The sequence below is a fragment of the Mus caroli genome, unplaced genomic scaffold, assembly GCF_978045245.1.
Source record: "Mus caroli unplaced genomic scaffold, Mus_caroli_1 scaffold_9, whole genome shotgun sequence".
Classification (NCBI taxonomy): domain Eukaryota; kingdom Metazoa; phylum Chordata; class Mammalia; order Rodentia; family Muridae; genus Mus; species Mus caroli.
This window is the reverse complement of record NW_028227264.1, coordinates 63741548-63754161: the sequence shown is the minus strand read 5'-3', so window position 1 is coordinate 63754161 and position 12614 is coordinate 63741548.

Here is a 12614-nt window from a genome sequence, read left to right as displayed (position 1 = left end):
AATATAAATGCTCTCCTCCACTCTACTGTGAATTCCTTGAGGGCAGACTCAACTCTTGACCTAATTTTTCCTAATTTTACCCCAGTGCATTCCAGACATATAGGTAGACATCAAGAAGTCAGCCATGCAAGGACACTAATTATAGATTATATATGGAAGTAATCATATGTATGCAATACACAATTCTCCTTATCTTCTGTGTTGTTTACACTTATAAGCCTCTAACTGACCACAACATTTTCTTATATTTCCTCTGTGGTTTCATAGTACCAAAGGTATTTATAAGTTTTACTCATTAGAAATCTCCAACAAAGGTTACCTGGACTGCTTCAGGCTACTCATAATGGTTTTCTTCTGCTGTAGATTCCTAATGGATATACTCCCCAGCAGTCATTTCTGAAGCTGAATCAAATTAACTCATTTCTCTCATGCCTGTTCACAGCCTCACTCTCCTCCGCCACAGAATCCTCACTACTTGTTTAATTCAGTCTGACACCAAAACTTTCATGCTCCTCTTTTCCCTGCCATCAACTCCCCTCCCCTAATGGAACCACTCAAAAATTTCTCACCTTATATTTAGGGTTGCATTTAAAGTATTGTAAATTAAGAGTTGCCTCATTACCACATAAAATAGCAAAACACTTGATCAGTGATTGTCCCATTTCTTTTTTTGTTGTCTTCATGTCACTAACCATCTATCAGCTTCTGTTGCACTACAGTTACACTAATACACTGTTAATAGCTTCTGTTATTCCTTTTCTTCCTTTGTAATGCAAGTGAATAAGGGCAGAGAGTGCTGTTTAATGGTTCTATTCTTGACATCCAGGAGAATTCAGATTAGTATACTACCTGATGTACTCCTTCCTACTATAAATAAGCTCATTGGAGAGGAAAGTGACTTCTCCATTGTTTAACAGATTATTGCTTCTACTTGAAGTTTATAATTTAGCAACAAATATCTAGGGTCATCAAGACCTTCACTTAATATAGAGTATATATTAGGATTGTAATGTCTCTTCCTTTCTATTGGTAATTTAGTCAGCTTTCTGTTCCTACAACAAGTACCTGAGATAATCACCCAAAAAGAGAAAAAAGAAAAAAAAAACGTTTTGACTCCCATATTTAGACATGTAAGCCCATTGTCAATTGACTCTGTTACTTTGGGGCCTATGGAGAAAGGCATCCTTATAGTGGAGTGGAGTGGAGTGGAGTGGAGTGGAGTGGAGTGGAGAAAGCCCATTCTCCTCATGGCTGGGGATGAAAGAGAGTATGAGGGAAAAAACAGAATAACAAATATATTCTCCTTTAAATGTTTACCACAATATTCTACTAGGTGCCACAGTCCAAAAATTCTGAAAACTCAGAGGCAAGACTATTCAAAAACCTTTGGGTAGTATCTCATATCTAAGCAGTGATATTCAGTTAAAAGCAATGAACTACAGCCTCAGTTCATTGGGATTTATTGTCATTTGGGGAAAAATGGTTGAGTCTGGTTGGTTTTATATTGTCAAAATCATAAGAGACTGTTTCTTAAAATTGTCCAACTCTTAAGAATATCATTGTTAACAAATGCTTTGATACAAAGACAATGTGATATACCCACTTGAACCAAACATCTAACTTTATAGTCATGGAATCTTGGCTAAGCTACACTTTTCTGTAGCCCTAAAATTTTCTCCAGGCAATTCTGAAGCAAACAAGTTTTACATATTGACACTGAAGTTGGTTGGCAGTTTTCTTAACTCTCTTTGCATATACAGAGTCTTTTTCTTTCTATTTCTCATCTTAGTAATTAGATTCTTTTGTGTCTGTTCAACTTTATTAATATTAATATTGATCATATATTTTCATCACTCCCATATTCCCAGTAAATTGGTGGTTATAGCCACAGCCATAACTACACATGTTTGTTTTTTGTATTTGCAAGAAGCTTTCATAGATGATATAAATTTCCATAAGAGAGGACAAGAATTCTAGTCATGTCTTTTGCAGGATTTGGTGATCAATTTAAATGTATTTTAAGTTATAATGTATTTTAAATTATAATGCACATGGTTTTAAAATACTAATATACAGGGTAGAAAGAGAGCTCAGAGCCATCTTCCTTACAGAAAACTCAGGTTCCTTTCCCAGCACTCAGATGATGCCTCAGGACCAACTTAATTCAAGTTTCAGAAAATCTGATGCCTTCTTGTGGCCAGGTACACACATGATGCAATTATATATGTGCAGGGAAAATATTCATATACATTCATAAAATATAAAGGTTTAAAAATATCTTGGTTTGATATTTTTAAATTAGCTGGTAGACTATCTCTATAAACTGTATATTTATACATATGATTAAATGAAACTCATGTGCCTCATGAATTGATCACACTTATTTAGACTGAACATCAGAATGTTAAGAGAAGCTGTGATCTCTCCACCTTTCTTACCTATTTAATATTGTACAAATCTGATCCCTTCACTGGAATTTGTTAAGACAGCAAAAGAGTAACCATGCAGTATGTCATTACGAGTTCGCGAATGGAAAGAGATTTGTTTTTAATACATTGTCATTATCAGAGTCAGAGTGATCTGCCATGATTTTGATAAGTTTTCCCGAATGTTCATATATCAAAGGCAAATGAACAAAATGTCAAAAAAGAGTATTTTCCAGTTGTTAAAGTATATCTCTAGTCTACACCAAAAGGTGTCCCTACTGCAATTGGAAACTCTGGTGGTATTGTTCATGTACTTGTCAAGAATGTGTTCTTTAGGCCCCACAAGAATTGGCTATAATACTGAACTTACAGCAGGGAAATCTTAAGGGTGGGGACACTTGGAGATGTTGAACACTTTAAAAGGTAGGGCTATATGGGAGTACTGAGAGTGTGGCTTTGAAAAGAGTCGGGGTTCTCAGTCTCTTTCATTTTTGTATTGTGGTAAGCAAATTAGTAATTTTCTTACTGACTGATAGGAAATCTGTTCATTGTAGGTAACATCATTACAAGAAAACAGGCTGAGCAAGCCATGAAAAGCAAGCCAGTAAAGAGCACTCCTCTTGTGTAACTTCCTGCCTGCCTGGAGTTCCTGCTTTGTCTTCCCTTGATCGCTCATATGTAAGCCAAATCTATTATTCTTTTCTCTCAAGTTGCTTTTGGTCGTGGTGTTTCATCACAACAATACTATCATAGCAAATACGGCATCCATATTTGGCATTGAGTTTGAACACTCATTGGAAGACTGTGGAAAACACTTTGGGACTGTGAAACTAAACCTAAGTAAGGTCATTTCAAAGAAATAAAATATCCAGGCTGTGACATGAATATTGCTTCATACTTTTAAACAACTTTATAATGAGATTCATATTCATACACACACACACACACACACACACACACAAACAACACAAACACACATACACACATACCCAAGAGGGTGGAGCTCTCCTGGATATTCCCCCATACTGGCACATCAACTCTGCAGGATTAAGTGCATTTTCTACTAAGGCCAGACAAGGCATCCCTTTGCTACATATGTGCCAGGGCCTCAGTGCAGCCCATGTATATGCTTTGATTGGTTCTTTAGACTCTGTGAGCTCCCATGTGTGGGGAGAGACAGGAGAGAGGCTCAGAGGACCAGGAGAATGAGTGGGTTCGTAAATGGCAAGCAAAGGTTCTTGAGCCTTTAACATGGATTTGTCAAGGCTTTAAAAGCTCTTTTGAGGTAAGACCTAATTGGTTTTGAAGGGCTTAACTAAAACCTTAGAAGCAATAATGGCCTAGTTAACCTCCCTCTAGGAGAAATGATGAATAATAGGTCAAATTTGTAGCTACAGATGGGTTCCTCAACATATCAAATCAATATGCCCTCAAAGGTTGTGTTCATGTCTAAAGAAAGCTGACTACTTTCAAAGGTCAACATTGTCAAAGCGACATTTTGAAGGCTTGGAGTTTCAATAGGAGGTCATCATCTAAGTTTTCTGAGAGCCTTCCCATTTTACTAGAGAAACCCACAGGAACGAATGAGTCAATATTCTCCTTTCTTTAGCAGACTTTATACTAGCCAGCTCCTCATTCTGACCTATTCTACTCTAGATATGGCAGTCACTAAAATTCCCACCTTGACTTATCAATTTGTATAGATGATTCAGAATCAGCTGGATGTTTGATTCACAGTTCTTTAGCTATTTGTTTCATGCTCTACTTGGGATTACATGATGAAGATGATTAAAATTCCAGTGTATGTTAAGGAAGCCCTTAACAAATGTATGTACCTCTCACACATAAAGAATTCTGTAACTCACTTTATGCCTTCAGTACTTTAACATTTACACATACAGGTATCTATCTGTCTACCTACCTACCTACCTACCTCAGTGTGTAGTTAGAATACTGAATCCTGGTAACTTTTCCACTCTCATAAACATTGCCAAGCTTGTCTGAATATTGGTCATTTTCCGTGCTTTTAAAATTTTGATCATTTCAAAATACATCTACTCCAGTTTATTTTATTTCAGAAGTTGATGTCAGCTCTTAGCAGATTAATAACACACCCATTTCTGTTCCTTCAGCAGACTTGTAAAAAACTGTACAATGACTGTAGAAAACAGTGCTTCATTTGCTGTTAGTGATTCAAGAGAAATTATGTCTGTCTTCACAGTCATAATCATCCATTTCAAATGTTTGAAAAAGGTTTGTCTTATCTGTTTCATTCTTGCATGAAGAAAGTATCTTAGCTTTCCTTCTAATAACTTAGCAGCTTCACAGAAAATGAAAGTGATTCATTTAATTCTTTGATGTCATAAGTGAGTCAAAGAGGAAAATATGATGGTTCAGAGGGTAATGCTTATTGCCCAAGCATGAGGACTTGAGTTTGTATCCACAGCATCCTTGTAAAAGCCAATGAGGGCATGTAATGTAGGGCTAGCTAAGCATTGATAGGAGGGTCGGGGGCCTCAGTCAGTCTAGCTTATCGATGAGCTTTGGACTCAGTAAGAGCTACTCTTTCAAAAAATAAGCTGGAATGGGAGACAGAAATTTTCAACTAACTTCTTGCGTTTGTGTCCATAGGCATGTGCATTACCAAAAGCACATGCATAAAAAAATCTGTTTCTCTCTGTCTCTCTGTTTGTCTCTATGTATGTCTCTGTCTCTCTATCTCTCTGTGTCTCTCTCTCTGTCTCTTTGTCTCTGTCTCTCTCTTCTCTTCTCTTTCTCATCCTCCCTCACTCCTTCCCTCCATTGTTAGGGTTACCATACAGCTCATTTTTCCATATTCAGTATGACTGTATCATCAGTACCATGCCTTAGTTTTATTATTCTAATACAATGATTTAAAAAAGAGTTTTGTTAAAGGATACCACAATGAAATTTGACCTCCATCTGTTCCTCTAGTTTTCTCTATGTACTTGTTTAATAGCCTTTGAAACACACATGCTCTGAACAGATTTCTAATATCGAAGTGGTTAAATCAGACAGATGACCAGAAATAACCTAGTTCATTTTGAGCTGAAACATAATGAAGAGGTTTTCAAGGACAGAAAGAAGGGCTTTGCTGATAAAACAGAATGCTCTGGGATTTTGAGACACTGATGACCAGTGACAGCCAGCTCTTGTTCTCCATGGTAAGGAAATATAGGATGCTTCTCCTGCCAACCATTCGGGGCATACCCCAGAGAGCTGGTGTAACCCATGCTGAGACTGGAACATTTCTTGGACCTCCAGGCTAATTGCTGATGAGGTCAGTGAGGCAGTTAAGAGTGAAGAGTGAAGATAAGAATGGGGACCAAGACAGTGAGCTAGCCTTCTTTAAACTACAAAGAACTGTATCCTTTGTGTTTTTATTTTTCTGTTTTTTTTTTGTTGTTTTTTTTGTGCTTATTTGCAATGAGCCTATATCAAGTTAAAAATAAAACTACACGTCTAACAGGAAAATTATGTTCTGAATTGTGTCTTTTAAAAAGAAGGTGCAAAATTATTGTACCTAGAACAAAATGTAAGTTGTTGTTTTTCTTCCACCACCGGGGACAACATGGATGTCTCTCACATTTGGAAGTAAAGAATCAGACTGCAAGAAACCTCTGCATGTGCTTTAAGCTTCTTTGTACCTGGTGTCAGCTTTTAAAAAGACTGAAGATGAGAATTACAATTTAACACTCTTGGATACAAAGCTAAGTTAAAAACTCTTGCATGAATCATAACTGCTTTCCTCTATAAAAACAAAAATTATGAAGGGGTTTGGAAGGTGGCCAAACATGTAAAGTGCCTTCTGGACAAACAGGAAGGCCTGAATCTGGACTTTAATCACCCATGTAAAATGTCTGGCATGGTAACATACCTTGTATTCCTGTGCTGGGGAACAGGGAAAGAGGGTCCCTGAATTTGTCAGCCTAACTGAATAGTCTAACTGTTCAATGAGAGACCCTGTTTCAAAAATTAAGGAGGAAAGCAGTTACAGATGCCGTAAAAATCTTGCCCTCTGGCATCTTCTTGTACCTTTGAGTGCCTGGACACTGATAGATGTGCACACACAAATGCCATATACAAAATCCTTAAGTTTTCTCCTTAGAATAGGGAACAAAATAACCATGAAAGGAGTTACAGAGACAAAGTTTGGAGCTAAGACAAAAGGATGGACTATCCAGAGACTACCCGACCCGGGAATCCATCCCATAATCAGCCACCAAACCCAGACATTATTTCATCTGTCAGCAAGATTTTGATGAAGGGACCCTGTTATAGCTGTCTTGTATGAGGCTATGCCAGTGCCTGACAAATACAGAAGTGGATGCTCACAGTCATCTATAAGATGGAACACAGGGCCCCCAATGGAGAAGCTAGAGAAAGCACCCAAGGAGCTGAAGAGGTCTGAAACCCTATAGGTGGAACAACAATATGAACTAACCAGTACCCCCAGAGCTCATGTCTCTAGCTGCATATGTAGCAGAAGATGGCCTAGTCGGCCATCACTGGGAAGAGAAGCCCCTTGGTATTGCAAATTGTATATGCCCCAGTACAGGGTAATGCCAGGGTCAAGAAGTGGGAGTGGGTGGGTAGGGGAGCAGGGCAGGGGGGAGGGTATAGGGAACTTTCAGGATAGCATTTGAAATTTGAAATGTATGTAAAGAAAATATCTAATAAAAAAAAGTCAAAAAAGAAAAGAAAACATATAGTAGTTTATATAGAGCACAGAAAGGCTCTCTGATTTGGCTGTGAGTGCAAAAGGTTTTTCATGATGGATATGTAGGAGAATCATTAGAGACTTCAGGGAATAATTTATGTCCAGTTTTAAAATTTCCATTTTTAAGTAAAAAATTTATATGAACATTCTATTCCACATTCAATACAATGAGTCATCACCAAAACTTCTATAAACACTAGTTAAAAGTTGAACATTAAAAATAACTTGGCTAAGTAATGATGCAAATATTAGTTTTGACAGAGCATTTCATTGGATTATATCCACATTAAAACTGCATCTCTCTCTTAAAGGGACTAAGAGATACTTTGTCCTGGAGATGTCTGAGTAACCATAGTCTGGGAGCATGGATGTAAGTCCCCCAAATTCCATGTTCCAACAGGGAAAAGGGTTCATAGGACTTTTATAGCTTTACTGAACAAAGAAAGGCAGAAATCAAGACAATGTGAACACTGTGGAGGGGCAGATGCAGGGAGAAGGGAGGTGGTGTTTTAAGGGCCCAAGGCACTAGCTGATGACATTCTTAGATCTTGGATTGGTGGAAGTTGGTTTTCTGCTAAGTTGGTAGCTTCTAAGAGGTCTTTATTTGTTATCATTAGTTGTTTGTTCAAGTACATATCAGGGCAAAGAATAACTTTGTTCCAGAAGTCTTTTCAGAAGATTATATTCACAATTACAAACAATAGTCTTACAAAATTTGGAATGCTGCACACAGAAATGCTCTTTGATTTGGTTGCAGCACACATGTAATTTTAATTCAATGAAGCCAAGACACAATGTTCTACTAATCCAAGTAGAAATTTCAGTTGTCAAAATACAAATGCTTTTATGAGCACACAGTCAGAAATATTGATAATGAACAGAGAAATCATGTTTTCAAGGCAGCAGACAGCAAAGCTTTTCAGCATACACCTCCATTAATAATATTTCAGAAATATTTTAGCTTAGAAACATGTTTTTGTAAGTCAAAGTGAATAATTTTGCAATTCCATTGAACTTCTTCACAAATGAACTTTTAAAAAATTATTTGAAAATTTTTTCAGTCTTCCAAAACCCTTCATCAAGACTTTCATGAGCACAAAAACTGAAAAAAAAGTAACGTAAGAATATAATAAAATTTTCAGCTATAGAAGGTTTTATCAATTTGCAATTAGTAAGTAAAATGCTTGCAAACAAAAAGATACTAACATGTTTTCCTCCAAAAGCAAAAAAAATGGTACAGATCAAACCATGTGACTTCAAATTTGCACACATTATAATTTTGAATGTTTAGCTTATTTCTGAAGTATTACAACTTTTAAGAAAATTTTAAGGGAACTCTGTTTTTGAAATTAAAATTTTATATCTTGGGTATCCTAAGTTTGGCGCTAATATCCACTTATCAGTGAGTACATATTGTGTGAGTTCCTTTGTGATTGTGTTACCTCACTCAGGATGATGCCCTCCAGGTCCATCCATTTGCCTAGGAATTTCATAAATTCATTCTTTTTAATACCTGAAAATAATCCATTGTGTAAATGTACCACATTTTCTGTATCCATTCCTCTGTTGAGGGGCATCTGGGTTCTTTCCAGCTTCTGGCTATTATAAATAAGGCTGCTATGAACATAGTGGAGCATGTGTCCTTCTTACCGGTTGGGACATCTTCTGGATGTATGCCCAGCAGAGGTATTGCTGGATCCTCCGGTAGTACTATGTCCAATTTTCTGAGGAACCGCCAGACTGATTTCCAGAGTGGTTGTACAAGCTTGCAATCCCACCAACAATGGAGGAGTGTTCCTCTTTCTCCACATCCTTGCCAGCATCTGCTGTCACCTAAATTTTTTATCTTAGACATTCTGACTGGTGTGAGGTGGAATCTCAGGGTTGTTTTGATTTGCATTTCCCTAATGATTAAGGATGTTGAACATTTTTTCAGGTGCTTCTCAGCCATTCAGTATTCCTCAGGTGAGAATTCTTTGTTCAGTTCTTAGCCCCATTTTTTAATGGGGTTATTTGATTTTCTGGAGTCCACCTTCTTGAGTTCTTTATATATATTGGATATTAGTCCCCTATCTGATTTAGGATAGGTAAAGATACTTTCCCAATCTGTTGGTGGTCTTTTTGTCTTATTGATGGTGTCTTTTGCCTTGCAGAAGCTTTGCAGTTTCATGAGGTCCCACTTGTCAATTCTTGATCTTACCATGTAAGCCATTGCTGTTCTGTTCAGGAATTTTTTCCCCTGTGCCCATATCGTCAAAGCTTTTCCCCACTTTCTCCTCTATAAGTTTCAGTGTCTCTGGTTTTATGTGAAGTTCTTTGATCCACTTAGATTTGACTTAGTACAAGGAGATAGGAATGGATCGATTCGCATTCTTCTACATGATAACAACCAGTTGTGCCAGCACCATTTGTTGAAAATGCTGTCTTTCTTCCACTGGATGTTTTTAGCTCCCTTGTCGAAGATCAAGTGACCATAGCTGTGTGGGTTCATTTCTGTGTCTTCAATTCTATTCCATTGGTCTATTATCTGTCACTGTACCAGTACCATGCAGTTTTTTTTCCAGTTACTGATTCTTTTTTTTAATTTTTAATATTTTTATTACATATTTTCCTCAATTACATTTCCAATGCTATCCCAAAAGTCCCCCATAGCGCCCCCCACTTCCCTACCCACCCATTCCCATTCTTTTGGCCCTGGCATTCCCCTATATTGGGGCATATAAAGTTTGCAAGTCCAATGGGCCTCTCTTTCCATTGATGGCCAACTAGGTCATCTTTCGATACATATGCAGCTAGAGACAAGAGCTCCGGGGTTCTGGTTAGTACATCATGTTGTTCCAACAATAGGGTTGCAGATCCCTTTAGCTCCTTGGGTACTTTCTCTAGCTTCTCCATTGGGAGCCCTGTGATACATCCAATAGCTGACTGTGAACATCCACTTCTGTGTTTGCTAGGCCCCGGCATCGTCTCACAAGAGACAGCTATATTTGGGTCCTTTCAGCAAAATCTTGCTAGTGTATGCAATAGTGTCAGCATTTAGAAGCTGATTATGGGATGGATCCCTGGATAAGGCAGTCTCTAAATGGTCCATCCTTTCATCACAGCTACGATCCTTGTCTCCGTAACTCCTTCCCTGGGTGTTTTGTTCCCAATTCTAAGAAGGTGCACAGTGTCCACACTTTGGTCTTCATTCTTCTTGAGTTTCATGCGTTTAGCAAATTGTATCTTATATCTTGGGTATCCTAAGTTTTGGGCTAATATCCACTTATCAGTGAATACATATTGTGTGAGTTCTTTTGTGATTGTGTTACTTCACTCAAGATGATGCCCTCCAGGTCCATCCATTTGGCTAGGAATTTCATAAATTCATTCTTTTTAATAGCTGAGTAGTACTCCATTGTGTAAATGTACCATAATTTCTGTATCCATTCCTCTGTTGAGGGACATCTGGGTTCTTTCCAGCTTCTGGCTATTATAAATAGGGCTGCTATGAACATAGTGGAGCATGTGTCCTTTTTACCGGTTGGGACATCTTCTGGATATATGCCCAGGAGAGGTATTGCTGGATCCTCCGGTAGTACTATGTGCAATTTTCTGAGGAACCGCCAGACTGATTTCCAGAGTGGTTGTACAAGCTTGCAATCCTACCAACAATGGAGGAGTGTTCCTCTTTCTCCACAGTCTCACCAGCATCTGCTGTCATCTGAATTTTTGATCTTAGCCATTCTGACTGGTGTGAGGTGGAATCTCAGGGTTGTTTTGATTTGCATTTCCCTGATGATTAAGGATGTTGAACATTTTTTCAGGTGCTTCTCTGCCATTCGGTATTCCTCAGGTGAGAATTTTTTGTTCAGTTCTGAGCCCCATTTTTTAATGGGGTTATTTGACTTTCTGGAGTCCACCTTCTTGAGTTCTTTATATATATTGGATATTAGTCCCTTATCTGATTTAGGATAGGTGAAGATCCTTTCCCAATCTGTTGGTGGGTTTTTTGTCTTATTGATGGTGTCTTTAGCCTTGCAGAAGCTTTGTAGTTTCATGAGGTCCCACTTGTCAATTCTCGATCTTACAGCACAAGCCATTACTGTTCTATTCAGGAATTTTTCCCCTGTGCCCATATCTTCAAGGCTTTTCCCCACTTTCTCCTCTATAAGTTTCAGTGTCTCTGGTTTTATGTGAAGTTCCTTGATCCACTTAGACTTGACCTTAGTACAAGGAGATAGGAATGGATCAATTCCCATTCTTCTACATGTTAACAACCAGTTGTGCCAGCACCATTTGTTGAAAATGCTGTCTTTCTTCCACTGTATGTTTTTAGCTCCCTTGTCGAAGATCAAGTGACTGTACGTGTGTGGGTTCATTTCTGGGTCTTCAATTCTATTCCATTGGTTTATATGTCTGTCACTATACCAGTACCATGCAGTTTTTATCACAATTGCTCTGTAGTAGAGCTTTAGGTCCGGCATGGTGATTCCACCAGAGGTTCTTTTATCCTTGAGAAGAGTTTTTGCTATCCTAGGTTTTTTGTTATTCCAGATGAATTTGCAGATTGCACTTTCTAATTCGTTGAAGAATTGATTTGGAATTTTGATGGGGATTGCATTGAATCTGTAGATTGCTTTTGGCAAGATAGCCATTTTTACAATGTTGATCCTGCCAATCCATGAGCATGGGAGATCTTTCCATCTTCTGAGATCTTCTATAATTTCTTTCTTCAGAGACTTGAAGTTTTTATTATACAGATCTTTTACTTCCTTAGTTAAGAGTCACGCCAAGATATTTAATATTATTTGTGATTATTGAGAAGGGTGTTGTTTCCCTAATTTCTTTCTCAGCCTGTTTATTCTTTGTGTAGAGAAAGGCCATTGATTTGTTTGAGTTAATTTTATATCCAGCTACTTCACCGAAGCTGTTTATCAGGCTTAGGAGTTCTCTGGTGGAATTTTTAGGGTCACTTATATATACTATCATATCATCTGCAAAGAGTGATATTTTGACTTCATCTTTTCCAATTTGTATCCCTTTGATCTCCTTTTGTTGTCGAATTGCTCTGGCTAGGACTTCAAGTACAATGTTGAATAGGTATGGAGAAAGTAGACAGCCTTGTCTAGTCCCTGATTTTAGAGGGATTGCTTCAAGCTTCTGGCCATTTACTTTGATGTTGGCTACTGGTTTGCTGTAGATTGCTTTTATCATGTTTAGGTATGGGCCTTGAATTCCTGATCTTTCCAAGACTTTTATCATGAATGGGTGTTGGATCTTGTCAAATGCTTTTTCCACATCTAACGAGATGACCATGTGGTTTTTGTCTTTGAGTTTGTTTATATACTGGATTATGTTGATGGATTTCCGTATATTGAACCATCCCTGCATCCCTGGGATGAAACCTACTTGGTCAGGATGGATGATTGTTTTGATGTGTTCTTCGATTCGGTTAGCAAGGACTT